At 40.7% G+C, this 16,315-nt stretch overlaps 1 protein-coding gene and 1 long non-coding RNA gene across 4 annotated transcripts in view; one reads left to right on the top strand and one right to left on the bottom strand.

Annotated features, from left to right (window-relative positions):
* The window catches only part of LOC147140073 (uncharacterized), a 30,571-nt gene extending 26,658 nt beyond the window's left edge, over positions 1 to 3,913 (bottom strand). The window contains exons 1-2 of the long non-coding RNA XR_015088604.1: positions 3,769 to 3,913; positions 3,399 to 3,610 (exon numbers count right to left, since the gene is read on the bottom strand). This is a non-coding gene — a long non-coding RNA (uncharacterized LOC147140073). The remainder of the gene's footprint in view (positions 1 to 3,398; positions 3,611 to 3,768) is intronic.
* Positions 3,391 to 16,315, top strand: part of LOC147140071 (inhibitory synaptic factor 2A-like) — a 43,885-nt gene continuing 30,960 nt past the window's right edge. For 2 of the 3 annotated variants that reach the window (XM_086044714.1, XM_086044716.1), the window contains exons 1-3: positions 3,391 to 3,534; positions 4,509 to 4,614; positions 15,050 to 16,235. The gene's annotated coding sequence lies outside the window, so the exon portion shown is untranslated. Of the gene's footprint in view, positions 3,535 to 4,508; positions 4,615 to 4,752; positions 16,236 to 16,315 lie in introns of all 3 variants that reach the window. The other variant, XM_086044715.1, reaches the window with a different exon arrangement.

Genomic DNA, 16,315 nt, shown 5'->3' with positions numbered 1-16,315 from the left:
ATAGGCTTGCCACACTTTAAAGAGTAGTAAGTGTTTCTTTCCTATTCCCCACTTTCGGTGTGAAACTTACACTTTTGCCTCCAGCCTTAATGTTTTGAACAATTAAGAAAGGACTGGAAATAAAGAATGACTGAACAAAACAATTGAATTTCTCTTGTAGCTTTATCAATGCTTAAATATATGCAAAACCAATTTAAATCAAGACCACATGAATAGATTTAGTTATTAGTGCCGACGGGCAGGACACAACAATCCTCAAAGAGTGATTTACTACTTCAATTTTTAGACCTTGATATCAATTAGACGGCAAGAAATTTGGCATGTACACATCCATCAAGGTCTAAATGCTCAGGTCATTTTTCTAACATCCCTATTGATTCATATTTCAAGAATTATATAAAAAAAAAAAAACAATACCACAATGATAAATTCTGCTTGTGAGCATTTGTCAAATTAGTGTGGAGATTTGGTGAAAGCTACAAATGCAGTGCCTGAATTAACTCATTCAGTACCAGACTTTTTCAGACCCTCTGTGAAATGACATAAATATGTCATTGGGATAGAATGTGTTAAGGAGACCTCTACATGGCTACTCTACTCTGTTGCAATGCAGCTATTCTGTCCAACGGGATGAATAGATAGATAGTAGAGATAGACCGATATGTTTTTTTTCCGGGATACCGATTATTAGTAATCGGGAAGCCGATAACCGGTATTTTGAGCCGATATTCATTTTCAGGAAAAGGGAAAATTATGGTGTCAAAAAAGATTCAAATTAAAAAAAAAAACAACATAGAAGTTTGTTTAATCATCTTTAATCATATGTTTATTGACCAATTTTTCAGATTTGCATATATTGATCTTTGTAATTATTATTATGTTTGCCAATATTAATCTCTGCAAAATTCTAGCAAAAAAGGGAACTCCCAGGGTCATCAGCATGTCTTCAAAAGTTAAATGAAAACTTAAACAAAAGCTCCCTATAGTTTTGTACAGTAAATAAAGTTCTCCAAAATTTTAAAATGATAGAAATGTTAAAAATTTCACTTATCTTTGTTTTGATTTCAAACTAAAACAAAAGGTGCAGAGTGTACCTAGGGCCAGTAGAATCTCTTATAAAGTTAACTGAAGATTAAAAAAAAATAGTTCCTTGAAGTTAACACAGTTTTAAATTGATTTATTTTCGGCCAATCAGATTTTTTTAAAAAGCCGATACCGATATTCATCAAAATGCTGAATATCTGCGCTGATAATAGATGAATAGACTTCAAAAACGTCCCCCCCCCCTCCAAAAAAAAAAGCCAACTCACTGCAAGTGCACTCATCAGCTAGCTTTGACTGAATTACTCTCAAATGGAGCCATTTGGTCCTCTTTGGCTGTATCCGTACATACCTGTCTCCAAGAGACGGCTCAAGGGGATTTTTAAATCTGTCTACTGTTCTATGTTGACCATTAAAAGAAAGGCTAAACAGCCATAACTAAAAAAAATACAATGAAGGGAAAAAAAAGCCATTATAAGAAAGAGGGTAATCCATCCAGGTTGTCCAAACTAAAATAAGGTTAATAGCTTAAGTGTTTGGAGCTCCGGGAGTTGCAGGAAAGGAAAAAGTGACCTGCCACCAAGTGTCAGGGGGCAGTCTACAGTCTAATGTAATTTCCTGCTTACTGATGACCATAGGATGGGGCTCATTTAAAGACAACGAGCAAACATCCGGAGCCAGGGTTGGGTCGGGATGCAATTAGAGCTGAGCCATAGGTGCCTGCCTTTTTTTTTTTTATTTCATTGATCATCTTTTTATACAGTCATGTGTCTTAATGTTTGCAATTGCCGATCTAACGTTTGTCTACTTCTGTCTATTTGGACAAGGACTAAAGACAACGTTTAAGTAACATTCCTAACTAGGGCTGAACAATTAATCGATTTTAATTGACATTGCAATGTAGTAGAATGCATATTTCAAGTCACATAGGCCTATATATATTTTAGTTTAATTTTAGTTTAACTCATAATTGTGGCTATGACTTTGACTGTCGGTTCCACTTCATGAATTCCTAGAACTCAACATTATTGTGCTAAGCAGCTTTTGTTGCTTATTCAAGGACACCAGCATACAATAAAATTACAGGAAGACTTCATCATAACGACAACAAAATGTCGGATGGTAAAGCATTTGTAGATTCGATTAATTTCAAACAAGTCAAGTAGACGTGAGCGACTGTTCCAACTCACAAAATGTTACTACCAGTGATGAGTTATTAACAAAGCACCACTGCTCCTAAGTTGTGCCTCAGTAATTTTGCGAGAAGAAGAGTGCAACCTGCATGATATACATGTCTGAAAGGAACAATTAGCAGGGCACATTCTCCACAGACTGAATGGAAGGCTGCTTTTCACTGACACTGCAGTACACGTGAGGAGGTGGAAAAGAAGAAACTCTTGTTTCTAAGTTCTGGTGATTTTTTTTTAACAAGCCAACCAGCCACCGTGAAGAACGATGCCGCCAAAGTGTGACCGACATAAAAGATATAAAAGAAGATGAACTACGTCGAGCTGACAAGGAAACATCATTTGAAATAGTGCGGTGAGTTTATTGGGCCTCACCAACCAGCAAGATATTGTATGTATTGCACTCACACAAAAAGCCCTTCCTCAGGTGTGTCTCCACTTCAACAAATAAGCGAGTAACTTCCCAATATATGTGACAGGGAATTGGAGAGGCATAATGGTGCCACAGGGTATCGAAGTATCGAAAATACAACGAAAAAGCTTGGCTAAGCGTAAGCTTAATGTGTAACCTCATTGCAAACTCATCTTGTCCAAGTCATTTTCACTTTGACCACTTTTGAGACATGTTGTACAAACAATCAATCTCCTCTATTTCTGCCCAGCAACAGTGAAAACTTCAGGTCGCTCTCTAATTACCGGTAGCTATTGTTCAATTTCATGCCGCTTTCCCTGAAGAGTTCACAATCTTAAACAATGAACAGGTTTAACATTTGCAGTTGTTGGACCTGACACATTTTTGAGTAGCAACGTGACAAGATTTCACAAAAATGACCATCTGGCAAAATGCTGACTATGTTTCAAATGACCACTTCAACCCAAGTACATCCAATGCAGCAAGACTTTTGAAAACTGGATGATGGGTTCCCGAGAAATTGATGTGTTCTGTGTGTCAAAATATATATATATATATATATATATATATATATATATATATATATATATATATATATATATATATATATATATATATATATATATATTTTTTTTTTTAAGTATAACAAAAGTACGGCACAGCAAAGACTTACGCTGTTATTTTCTACACAACGAAAATGTCAAATTAACCACCTAAAAAAAAACACAACAAAAAGTCAAGCAAACAATCAAACTCACGTATCGTGCTTGGCCCGGGCGATTCCTGGCCAGATGAAGCCAAAATGGCGGCCGCTTCCTCCAGAGAGCAGCATAGCAAAGGGAAGTGTCTTAATTGGACAATCTGTTCCGATGAACACCAGCAGGATAAAGTCAGGTGAGATGATGATGATGAGCTCTTCTTGCTTTTAATCTTGAAATCCACACGCCTTATTGCCTCTAGCCAAGTAGTTCTGGTTCAAAACAATGCAAAGCCGCATTACCTATAGTGCGGCTAGCAAATGCTAGCCTCAACAGACAAGCCGATTTGCTTGATTTCACACAAAGTGTCCATGGGAAACACATAGTGATAATGTTAGTTAAAAATGCGTTTTCGTGTGTTTAAACTTGCCTCGATCTTCAAAATGTTCCTCTTAGTCACAAGTGACAAAATCCACACTGACCAGCGTCATCACTTCCTGTTGCTACGGTGGTACTTCAAAGTAAAACAGAATAATGGCATTTAAAAATAAACTTTGGTGTTCCCCATTTCCCCATTTAAGTATCTTTAACATAATTGCTGCATCATTATCCATTTTAAACATTTTATGAAGAAACAATGACTACTGGAGAGTACAATGTTTTAACCTGAGTACTACCTTAGTGTTCAGCTTCAAACTGTCTCTCCTTAAAAATGTCAGTGTTTTTCTTGGTTGGGCTTTCTCTTGCAGGTTAAAAATCAGATAAGAGGTGTGAATGTGAATATAATTGTTTGTCTATATGTGCTCTATGATTTACTGGCAATCATTTAAGGGTGTACGCCGCCATTTGCCAAATGTCAACTGGGGGGGATTGTACTTGTGTGTTTAACGCCACCCTACCACATCATTGTTAAAAAAAAAAAAAACAACAATCCCATAGATATCCTGTGATACGAAACTGGATGTTCTCTTAGAGTTTTTGACTGAGTCTGAAAGTTTATGAGTGCGTTCTAAACTTTTTATCTGTAACTTGTGCTCTGAGATAAAAGGCCACCTCGACACCCTATATGTTTTTTATTTTTATTTTTTTTCATATGACTAAGGACTGTTTTAATGGCCTCGCCAGTGTGAGATATCTAACACTCTGCACAATCTCGTCATTGTTCCTTAGCAACCACGTTCCCCTCAACGCTCGTCTTCCAAGTAAGAGCATTTGTGTTCGGCAGCGATCTATCTTCATCTACATGCGCAATGATCACCTCCTCGTCTCGAGAAAGGTATTTAACTGTCAACAACTGCGATTGCTTTTAAAGAATGCCTCGGGGTGCGCCGTCTGCAGCGCTTGTAAAATATCTTGTAAAAATCATACATTGTGAAATCAATGATGTCTAAAGTCCTAAATTACCCATCATTAGGTCACTGGAGTGATGCATGCACAAAGCTTCCTCAAGCCTGCTTTGTGAATCGCCGCATACAAATTCAGTTATTTCATTTGTCTCATCTCTCAGTATCCGTACATGCAAAATACACTAACACATCTACAGTATAGAATGTGATTGTGTTACACAAAAATGCACTTTTTCAGGTGGGTCTCCAGTGGGTTCAAATAGATTTCCCACCCAACCACAAATAGATTTTTTAAATGTGTTCCCATCTCTTGATCAAGTGTCCAAACATGTACGATACTCCGATGGATTGTGACAAGAAGAGTGTAAACAATACGTAAGGGTCTTGTACGGTGGAATAAACAATGTGGCCGGGATCTGTGACTTAGAGCTGTAATTAGCGCCAACTAATTAGTGATAGATCTTAAGCTCGGCCTACGGCGTACATCTTTAGGAATGCAGTGGAACAGGCCAACACTGTTTGACGTCCAAGTTTTTCGTATTTCAAAAGGAAAATACTTCCCTATAACAAATAATATTCCGTGAATTAATTGCTTGAGAGTCACGTTGTTGCAATACAAGTGCAAGAAATTGACCTGGATGTCACTGTTTTACACTCAACCTTAAAGTCACAGTTTGTTTAAAAAAATAAAAACATAGTGCAAAATAAATCAAACAAAAACGTGTTAAATATTACACAAATTTGATTCAACTACTAGTAACACAAGCACACATATGGCAAGGATTAACATCCTTATAACTTCATTAATTAAATGATTTTTTTTCTGAATCTACATATACTTGACAGCCTTTGAAATGCATGGGGACGGGGGGGTATTTTATACATGATATATTTTCTTAAATAATTGGCAGACTTATCAGTAATATGTATGTTTTTTTTCTGTGAAAAGCCGGCATCAGCCTCAAAAACTCCCTGTTGGTCGGTCCCTAATAAAAACCTGTTTAGTAATATTTTGACATAAATATACAAGACTGAAGTGAAGTTAACCAACGTGGAATGAAACTCAAATAAAGTAAAACTACTCATTTATTAAACTTGACAGACGGTAATGGAGAGGAAACAGATATTCAATACTGTCACCTCGTGGTGTTTTATAACAGTCGCTCTCCGGTTATTATCGCATCCATAAAATTCTGCTGCATATATTTCTTTGACTTCTTTTTAACCAAATGGTGCCCTTTATCAAAGTCGTGATTGCTAAGATCTGTGTGCGTTCTGCTGAGTCGCAAGAGCTGAGAGAAAAACCTCCATGCCTTCGTGCTGGTGTGTAAGTCAAACTAATAGCTCGGGCCTCTGCTCTGACAAACATACCTCAAAGAGAGAGATTCTATCAAGAAGTCAATGGGAATTCTACTCAGAAACAGCAATGTGTTTGTGTCCAGTCTTTGCAGAGAGCAGCAGTGAGTGTTCCAACAACACATATAGTGTGTGTGTGTGTGTGTGTGTGTGCATGTGCGTAGAGCCCACGCATGAGTAAGCACTTCCACAATGGCCGCCGACAGATCTGGCAGCTTCCCTCAGTGATGCCAAGCTGCATCTTCATCTCGAGGGGTACATGAATTCAGACACACTATGTGCCCAGTGCTTCTGAAGTCATCAATACAATCTGCTTTGATTCACATGAGACGGCAACGGATTACCTTCCAACCCGCGGGTTTGCACTTTGCGCGGTTATCCGCGTCGTCGTGCTTGTGCTGCGGGACGATCCCAATGAGACAGCGAGAAGACAACTGGGAGAGAAAAGGAATTGAAAAGCGTGAGGAAATGGCAAAGGTGCTAATGGAAGTGCTTCCAGCCCAGTAGCAGGCTCATACAATCACGCACAACGCACTTCTGTAGTGTACCTCAGTTTACGTAATGCTTATCGCCATGTCTCCGAATCACTGACTGTAAATAACTTAATGAAAAGAGTCTCTGATGTGCATTTGAACATAGCTTGATGCAGGACACGTCTTCACGCCTGACTTACTGCCGGTCATCATATGAATGGTATGTGTACCCCCCAAAATTCTCTTTACAAGAATATGTTCAATGCAGGCCCACTAGTCTGAACACGGCAATCTGATTAATATTGTGCTTGTGGAATATGGATTCTCAGAGGGCGGCCATTTTGCCACTTGTTGTCAACTGTTTAGACTAGTGGAGGCACATAAAACATATAGTCCACAAAAATGTTGAATTGACTTCCGCTTTAAAGTGAAACCGACCCAAACATATTTTTTTCAAGAATATGTTCTGTGCAGGCCCACTAGTTGAAACACGGCATTCTGATTAATATTGCATTTGTGGAATATGAGTTAAGCAGCAAAATCCACCTGTTTTTTCCCATCTCAGGGGGCGTCCATTTTGTCACTTTTGTTGACTGAAAATGACATCACTATTGACATTGCCATGACATACAAATGACTCAACTACTTTGGGCTCATGTAATGACCAATCACGGCTCAGCTTCAGAAAACAGGTCAGCCGTGATTGGTACGAAAAGGGGATCATTGATTTAAATGTTGTGAATGCACTTTATTTGTTGATTTCAGACCGGATCAGTGGGCTAGAGGGTGACATTTTTTCGGGAATTCCGCAGGATTCCAACAGGATGGGAGTTCATTTTACCATTAATTACAGAATTAGGACGGTACAGGATAAAAAGTTCACGAGAGTGAACGGGGGGAAAAAATAAGTTGGACAGATCCGCAGCCATTTTTAATGGAGCTGACTGCCAAAATGGGAGTGGTACGGGAGTGGGAGTCGTTTTCTCCGGGCAGAACGGGACAGCATTTTATTTATTTTTTATGATGGTACGAGACTGGGACAGTATAAGATTTATTTCAGTGGATGTGGGATGGGACCGGAGGGAAAATCCACTTACGTGTCACCCTTCTACAGCGGGCCGGAGCAGCGGCCCCAACCAGCGCTTATAACTGCTTGGCCAACCGGGAAAGTGCCCGGTTGTACAGGTTACCACGCTGGGCCTGCTATAAGAGAAGAAAGAACACTCTTGACGATTCTCCCCTTGCCATGTGAAAGGTTTTCACACGTTGTAAAAATGAGGAAAACAATTCAAAATCGGTATGTGTGTACCCCACTTTGGTGGGCTGTAGTGCGGTCATCATGGGAACTGTGGATTTCTTGTTCTAGACTAATAGGCAAAGATTTGATGCGTTTGTTTGATATTTTAAGCATCTCGGTAGCACGGACAAATAGTGGTTGCTTTAGAAGTGTCTCGCACAGCATGGTTCATTCCACTATTTGAAATCACAGCAGACAAGATGAGGACTCAGGTATGAGTGACATGTTAATTCCATTCGCTATTTCCGTATCGTCAACTTGTGGCTGACAAGCTTGTAGACGCCGTGGCATCTCTTTGGTACTTCAATCCGAAATATGCCGCATCATGGCTTTGCCGCCTAAAGACCCAGCTAGTCATTCGTCTGCTCCACTGCATCCCAGCCGGATGCCACTACTGCTGAAATATGAGCTCAGATGTGGAAAGTGGATGAGTAACAGTGGTTTTATTCGGCTGAGCGGAGATGGCATGTTCTCGCGCGCGGCAACCGCATGGTCGCATTTGGCGAGTCACAGGAAGAAGACTTATGTTAGTCAACACGCAGCAAAGTGACATCATTATATCGTGCACAACTCATCTCGAAGAAATCTTCATAGATTAATCACGCTGTCTGCTTCTGTCGAGCATGTTTGTTTTGATAAGATAAATAATCAGACGCCTGTTCCGATTCATTCATCGTACGGGCTGCAATTCAAACAAACGCTCAGCTCCATGTTGCGTTTGAAAGGAAACAAGAGCATGAGGCTTAACTGGGCTCAGCGATGATCCTCTCGAGATAAAAAGTTTGAACAACTGTAGGCCGCTCTCTCAGTTTGTGTTTACACCATAATGATTACACCATAAAAATTGCACTCTGAACAGAGAACCAAAGCAAGAGTATATGTGTAAGTCAAACAATTGTCAATAAGATGGTTAGGTCATGTGGAATCAGAAATACTGAGTTAACACAAGTACAAAAAGCAAAATAGAAAGTCACAAGAGAAAGTAACAACAGACTCAGCCATAACGAGATAAGGGCAATGAACCGACAAGGACTGAAAGGAAGCAGGGAACTTATTACAAACAAACTAATGAAACAACAAGGAACACCTGGACAAGACACGAATGGTTGAGGGAGCTGATTGGTAGACACAAGGGACCGGGCTGACGAGAACATGTGGGCACAAAAACCTAATGAGAAAGACACAAAGGACACAAACAAAACATGACAAAACTATATTGAATCAAAGCCGAATCAACAAAAAACGATTATGACAGTATAAAACAATCCTATGGTACGGAAGCGTGGGACTGCCAATGTGGAGTGAACGTTTTTGAATGGGCTATGTCATTGGGATGTACTGCAAAGTCGTTCGAAGATACTGGTAAAGTCGTTTGAAGACGTTTGAATGTACAGTATTTGGTGAAGTTCTAAACATTTTCAAGGAAATCCACTTGCAAGCCGTCCTCTTCCAGTCCGTAACGTAACTTGTTTGCAAGCTGCTGTGGCACTCGAAACGCGGCGGCCAATTTCCTGTGTGAACATCTTGTTTGAAGCCTTCCAGTGGCGAGTTACTGTAAGATCAAACACCTGTTGTGAATTTTGCCAATCAGCTCCATGTTAGAGAACAGTAAGTTGTGCAAAAAAGTACTGAAACATCGTACAAGTGTATTAGAAAGTTTAGAAAAGGTCAACTTCAGTTCACCTGTGAAGCCCACATTTTGTTTTGTATATAATGAGCACTGGTTGAATTCATTAAAGTATTTAGGTACACAACACGATATATTATTTTCTTCTATTCTGTATGAGCCTTTGTGTATTTGTACTTGTCAACAGAACACGCTTTACCCAAATGAGCTTTGCCTTAATTCTCATTTTTTTAGCATTTAGGGTGCCCTCAAGGTAAGAATTTTCACCCAGGCTGTGTGTGTTTATTATTTTGTCAACCAGTTTCTGGAGCAGCTCCTAGCTTGCGCTTTCCTCCTGAGGGTAGGAACTTAAATATATCAAACAATTAAATACAAACACTTTGTCAAACAGCCCAAATTTGAAAGGCTTCCTCCTTGAACCACACGACGTCACCTCACCCGCCTTGGATAAAACTCTTCTCTTTGTCAAACAGTATTAGAACAAGCAGGCCGTGCCATTTCTGCCGATAAAAAAAAATATGACCACCACGCGGCTACTGTTTGACAGCTTGCGCGCTAATAGTTCCATCCTTCGTTTTCGTGTGAGCACTCTCCAAGGCTGCAATAACTGACTCGCTCTTTGCCCAAATTGAATCCAAACTGTATTAAACATGAAAGCGTGTGTGTTTGCACATTTCCAGTCAGTCATTTCTGTTGATCCAAGGAGAATCCGCCCAGTGTCAGATTAGCCGGGCTTGAACGTGGCCTCGCGAGGACCGCGTACACAGCGCATAAGTAAACATGATTATCAGACTGCAGTTTACACAAGAAACTCCTCATAGTTAAGGAGACAGTTTTCAGTGGAGGAGAGCGAGGAGGCTGCCAGATTGTCAGCCAGAGATTACAGGACAAATGACAGATTTTCCAGTTCGTTTCCATAGCATTGTGCATGCATTACCCAACGGAAGAATAGACCGCAGCCAAAAGGGAAATGGTGTGTTATGTAACAAGTTACATTACTTGATTATTTGTTCCGTGTTTAATTATCAGTGCTTTATAACATCTTGACAAATTAGCTTTTGCTTTAACAGCCAATTTTCCGCAGCTATTAATAGTGATGGATTGCGCTGATTTTAATGGTTTCTCGCTGGGGTAAAACTGCCCCAAGAGTCTAATAGGGCAGATTTTATTGCATTAACACTTGATTTAACCTGTAGAAAGAAGAATATAATTGAATATTATCTCTGGAGGAATGATTATCTGGACACAACATTAGGTGCTCCGACACAAGACTCTAGATAGATCCAAATCAAGTGCAATTTACATTGAATGGTTTGCCCCTTCACCAAAATACAGAAAGCCCCCACTAAATTGAAGATTTTTCAGTTGATCATCATTTTTTAAAAATTGCTTTAAAATATATTTACAGTGTCTGTAAAAACGTTGCTTTAATGGCTTAAAACAGGGATGGGCAACTGGCAACTGGGTCGCACACCCTGAGTGGGCCCTTGATTAATTTTCTCCCCCCAAAATTCGTGGGGGCTATTCATTTATTATTAATATTAAACATTTTTTACAAATCCCCAAAAATTCCTCAAAAACGATAGCCCTTCAATATATGTTTTCCATAGAAAAAACATGAGAAACGGGGGTAAAAAAATATTTTATAATCCAAAATATGAAAGAATAGTGGGGGGAAAAACCCTAGAATATGCGAACGCGCAGGCGCCAAACTCCGAACATACAGGGGTCGACTATAGTTTTGAGTTTTAATATCACCAATCACCAGTAGATGGCAGATATGTCTTGGTTGCGCTTACTCTGGGTCTTATACTGCCCACTACTACAACGTGAGTAGGCGTATTTTTAATTTTTTTCAAAATTTGTAATAATTACGTTGGACAAACATTTGATGACTAGCTCAATATTATTAAAATTTTGTGTGTGTTTTATTTATTTATTTTTTTTTTAATAAATGTACAAAATTAGTTATTGCATGTAATGTTAGTTTCTTGTTCAGCAATTTTGTGCCATCCTTCAATGGCCATTTTTATGCAAGAGAGCCCTTTGCTCTGGAAAAAGAATACATCTGTGGTTATTTAGTTGTTTGCTTCAAACCCTTTGTTGTTGAAAAGTTTTTTTAAGAGGACATATTTTCCCCGTATGCACATATTTTGTCCATATTTAAAATAGCATTTTTGTCATACACCTGGTTAAGAAGTCTGTGGTCCTACGTCACCTCCCAAGTAGCGCTGGTTAAAAATTGTGGCCCCTGCCAGCATTTAAATTGCCCATTCCCGGCTTCAAAAAAAATCTGTGGTTTTATTATATGGTCCTTCTATATCACAGATCTTCACTCATTGCAGTTGGATCTGGTACGTACAAACCTCCTGCCACTATCGCTATATTACAATTATTTTTTAACTGGGTGCTACGATTGGCTGGCGACCAAAATCAGCTAGCATAGGCTTTAGCTCACTCGCAGCATTAATGAGGAGGAAAAGCTCTATAGAAAATGGAAGGATGGTTTTACTGTGTGATTGATATATGCATAATCTTATAAATCTGGCATGAATCTTGAAACCGTCCAAGGAGACTATTACAACATAAACATTATGTATGACAGTATGTCTTCTGTTGGCACCAACAAATTCAAATCTCTTGTAGACTAATGACGAGGAAGTCTTGTTTTGACAAGCTCAGAGTGCTGTTGATTGAGCGTGGCGCGTGTGATGTCGTCAAATCGCAGCGACATATAATTATGCTGACCATCTGTAAACCCGTCTACATGCTATCTTTGAGCATAATCCACTGAGTCTTGGATACATGCAGCAAGTTTGCGAAGGAAAAAGTCTTGTTTATTCAAGATTGTTATTTCCAGTGATCACGCTTGTCTTGATCCCCCGGCGTTGGCGGTGTACAGTAGGAAAACACTAGCAAACAATTTCGATAAAAATGTATGAACGCCCGCTTGGCTTTTTCATATGCTAATATAAGCATTTCCCTTTCACCTTGGGATGAGCTGTGAATGCGGGAGATTTATTTGACTACGCACGCGGCTCACCTTTGAGACTGAGGCGTTCCCTGCGGAAGCGCGGAATGATCTCAGAAATAGAATAGTGCTTGTGTCGGAACTTCCACAACTCTCCTTCGATCTTTTATGTAACATCTTCATTCAAATGCTTGAAAGTCTCTGCGTGTGCAACGGCCCAGAGGCTCCGGTGCTCCCTTCCCATAATGAGCGGTTAAACTGACAGTCATCAGTGAGCACTTGGGGGGTCTTTTTTTTGCATTAATATGAGGAAGCGTTTTCAGTCAAAGTAGTTGAAGAAAGGGGATTAAGACAATCGTTGGTGGGGGTGAAATTCTACCCGGTTGTCAACTGTGTTGTACCACTCATTACACACGGTGAGATTTAGAGGCAATCACTGACACGCCTGACTTCCAGTCTGATTAGGTGTGTGACGTCTCTATATGTGCCCTGTTATTGTCTGCCCACCAGTCTTGGGTGTAGTCTGCTTTTCGCCCCAAGTCTGTTGGGATGGGCTCCAACTCGCCGCAATCCTGAATGGGATAAGCGTCTGTGGTTGGCTGTCAGAGCCAGCAAGGCTTTCATTGCTGACCTATATTTACAACGTCAATTCATAATATTTGTTCCGTGGTTTGATGTCACATGGGTAAGTTATCACGTTGCGATGATCTTCTCCACCAGAGGGCGCAATTAAAAAGTACAATAGTTGTCCTGTCTGAGAAGAACCCAATTAACCATTTGGCACTACCCAAAGTAAAAAAAATTTAACTTTCTATATTTTGAAACTAGCGTCATTCAGATACGAATTATCGTAGTCAGAGCTGGGCATTCCGTCCATGTGACGGACCGGTCTGTCTATCCACCTATGACGGATGTTTGCTGACGCTTGACGGGAACATTTCTTAAAATGGACGGACTAAGCATAGTCGGATTGTATTATATGTATTTAATCCGGCTTTCATTTGTAGTCCGTTTCTAGTCTATTTTTCGCGGTGAGGCTTCGATGGCGAATGAGAAATAAAATGAACTATTTTGATTTGGGCAAATGGCTTCAAATGACACAGAAAGTGTAAAATTTCAAGGGGTCTGAATACTTTCCGTATCCACTTTAGCTATTGGTCTTTTTCACATGTTTTCAGCAATTATCTCCAAACATGTATAATGTATTGAGAAACAAATCGCTGAATTCAGCCGGTCTTTAAATCCCCACTGAAGGCCCAGCCACCAAATGCATGGCCCGCCACTGATAAGCAGTACAGAAAAAGGATGGATTTAGAGACAAGAATGAAGAAGAGGGTTGTTGAGGGTTTGGGATCAGCATGCATGCAACGTCTTTGGGCCCAGAAGCTTGTCGTCAGGTTTAAGAACATGCTGGGCCGAGTGGTGGACAGACAAGTAAATCAATAAGACAACAGTCAGCAGATCCCTGCAATGACCAGTGCTACCTCGCCTGACCTCGTGGAAGAAAACTCACTCGGAAAAAGCTTTTCTCTTGTTTGCATTAAGGCGGGTTACACCAGGAAATGATGATATAACTTTAGTTTTCATTTATAATGTCACTCACCCTTCACTCCGAGAAGGACCCTTTTCTCTTCCTTTTTCTAAAGAGTAAAAAAAAGAAAAAAAGGAAATAACTAGCAAGTCTTTAGTGGAGTTAATAGCTTCAGTTCAAAAGAGATCCCCGCAAAATTGTCACCTTGGATATTTTTTCATCAATTAAATCGTTTTTTTCACACTCTTACTTTATAGAAATTGCACAGTGGATTAGGAAGGCAATAAAAATCGAGTTTACAGTTTCAAATGCCACAAGAACTATACAACAAATGGAAGTCTTATTTTTCTTTGATGTGAAAAGTGGTAAGTGAGTGAGTGCTTTTACGCAGCTACAAGCACAACTTTATAAAAATACTAACGAGACAGCAATAAGTGTGTTGAACTTCACACTTTTGTCCTGCCTTTTCTGGCATTAGGTTACATCCAGACATTTACACTCATCGGTTATGGCCGTGTCCAAACAGTCGAAATTGTCGAGTGAGGGTGAGGGACACGATAAAAAGGAGGAATAATAAAAAATCAGTCCGTGTAATAAAAGTGGCTAGCCGCTCGCATTAGCAATGTAATTAGCTTGGGTGGCAATGGGTGCGTGTGAATTATTTTAGTCTGTTTAAATTCTTCTACAATTCAAGATTTTTTATGCCATGTCTGTAAAATGCTTTCGCCAAATCACCCCAAGTATCAAGCATTATAGCCCACATATTAAAATTAAGTCATTTTAAGGGGCTCATACAAGCAAGCGAGTCCAGCTTTCATTACTATGAGGACCGGGGGCGTAGTCCGAGCATTGTGACTCGAGTGGCTTCTACTTGTGGAACCAGAGCCCTGACTGAGGGAGAAAGTAAGCTCCCATAAAGACAATTAAACCATTGCAACTTGTGGAAGCAGCACTTCATAGGCTCATCAACAACTTCACCAAGCAAGCAAGTACGATTTGAATCTTAACTTGCAGCTCTGCTTACCTTTGGGATTTGATTTCATCAAATGATTTGGTAGAAGTTGCGTTGCACCCGTGGTGGTTTCTGCATGATCGTTTTTTTTCTGACAGAGTGTGACGGAGTGCGTCGCTTGAAAGTGGCTCAAGTGACCCAGCTTTGCTGATCATGTCATCGGTGGAGATAAACTTGGTGTGGGGGTGGTTATTGTAATTCACTTTTGTGTTATGTATAAATAGAAGCAGGCTATTCACAAAGGCGACTGTTTCAAATAAAATGTCTTCAAACAGGTTTCAAAGGGCTTTTACGGTAACATAAGGCAATGTTGGCGCGCTCAGATTAGATCACTGGCCAAGAAATGCCATCCAGAGACGCATCAAATGAGACAGTTTCCCCTATTTAGAATAACCCAATCTGATTTGTATTTCTATCGCTTATAACATACGTGTTACCTATTTATAAATGATACAGACTAAGTCCTTAATGAGTTTATCCGTTGCGTATATTGACAGGATTGTAGACGTCATTAGGCCACAGAGAGAGAGGCAATGAATTTAGAGGCTGGCTAATAAATATCAGGTGGCTGCGGAATCAATATCAGCCAGCTACCCGAGCACAAGTGCATTTCTCTCTCGCCTTGACTCACTGTCTCTATTACTTTCTCACATTATTTAATTCTCCCACTCGTCTCGGAGTCTCATTAAGACTGCCGCTGCGCTGGATCGCGTCCTCTTTTGTGACCCCCCGCCCCCGCCCCAGCTCTGTGCGGCACCCCGGCTGGATTCAGCCCCCTTCAATACCTTTCCTAAACAAAGTGTCAGATGTATAGACGGGCGGAGGTGGCGGCGCTGCTGTCAGAAGTGGCTGAGCGGGAGACATCCAATTAAAAGCACAATGCATTATCATTTTTTGCAACCGCACCCCCCCCCCCCCCCACTCCTCCGCCTCCCCAAACCCTCTGCCGTCCCCTCCCTTCGCCGCCGCTTTCCAAAGCCCCGTTTCGGATTACATAACAGCTCAGTGTCAAAACATCCAGTCTGTGGAGGACAAGTTAAGGGGGTCTTCACCAGCGATGCGGACCGCCGACTGGACTCTCCCCAGCAGCTTTGGTTGCCGTCCCCCTCCACCCCTCGCCCTCCTCCTCCTCCTCCTCCTCCTCCCCACCCGCCAGCCCACCCTCTCCCTGCCTTCCTCCCTCGCACACACACACTTGCACTCAATCATGAACGCACAGGGATTGCAGCAGCGACAGCGGCAGCACCGCGAGATGGAGATCTCCGCTGTGAGTGCCTGTAACCGGTGAGTGAGATGTGTGAAGGAGGAAAAAGTCCAAGAGAATACCAGAGGTTCTTTCTTGTCCGCTTGATGCGCTCCCGTAA

Source organism: Filicampus tigris, chromosome 11 (genome assembly GCF_054856515.1).
Source record: "Filicampus tigris isolate MCC_2025a chromosome 11, RoL_Ftig_1.0, whole genome shotgun sequence".
Lineage (NCBI taxonomy): Eukaryota > Metazoa > Chordata > Actinopteri > Syngnathiformes > Syngnathidae > Filicampus > Filicampus tigris.
Note: the sequence above shows the minus strand (reverse complement) of the source record. Positions and strands in the feature narration are given on the sequence as shown.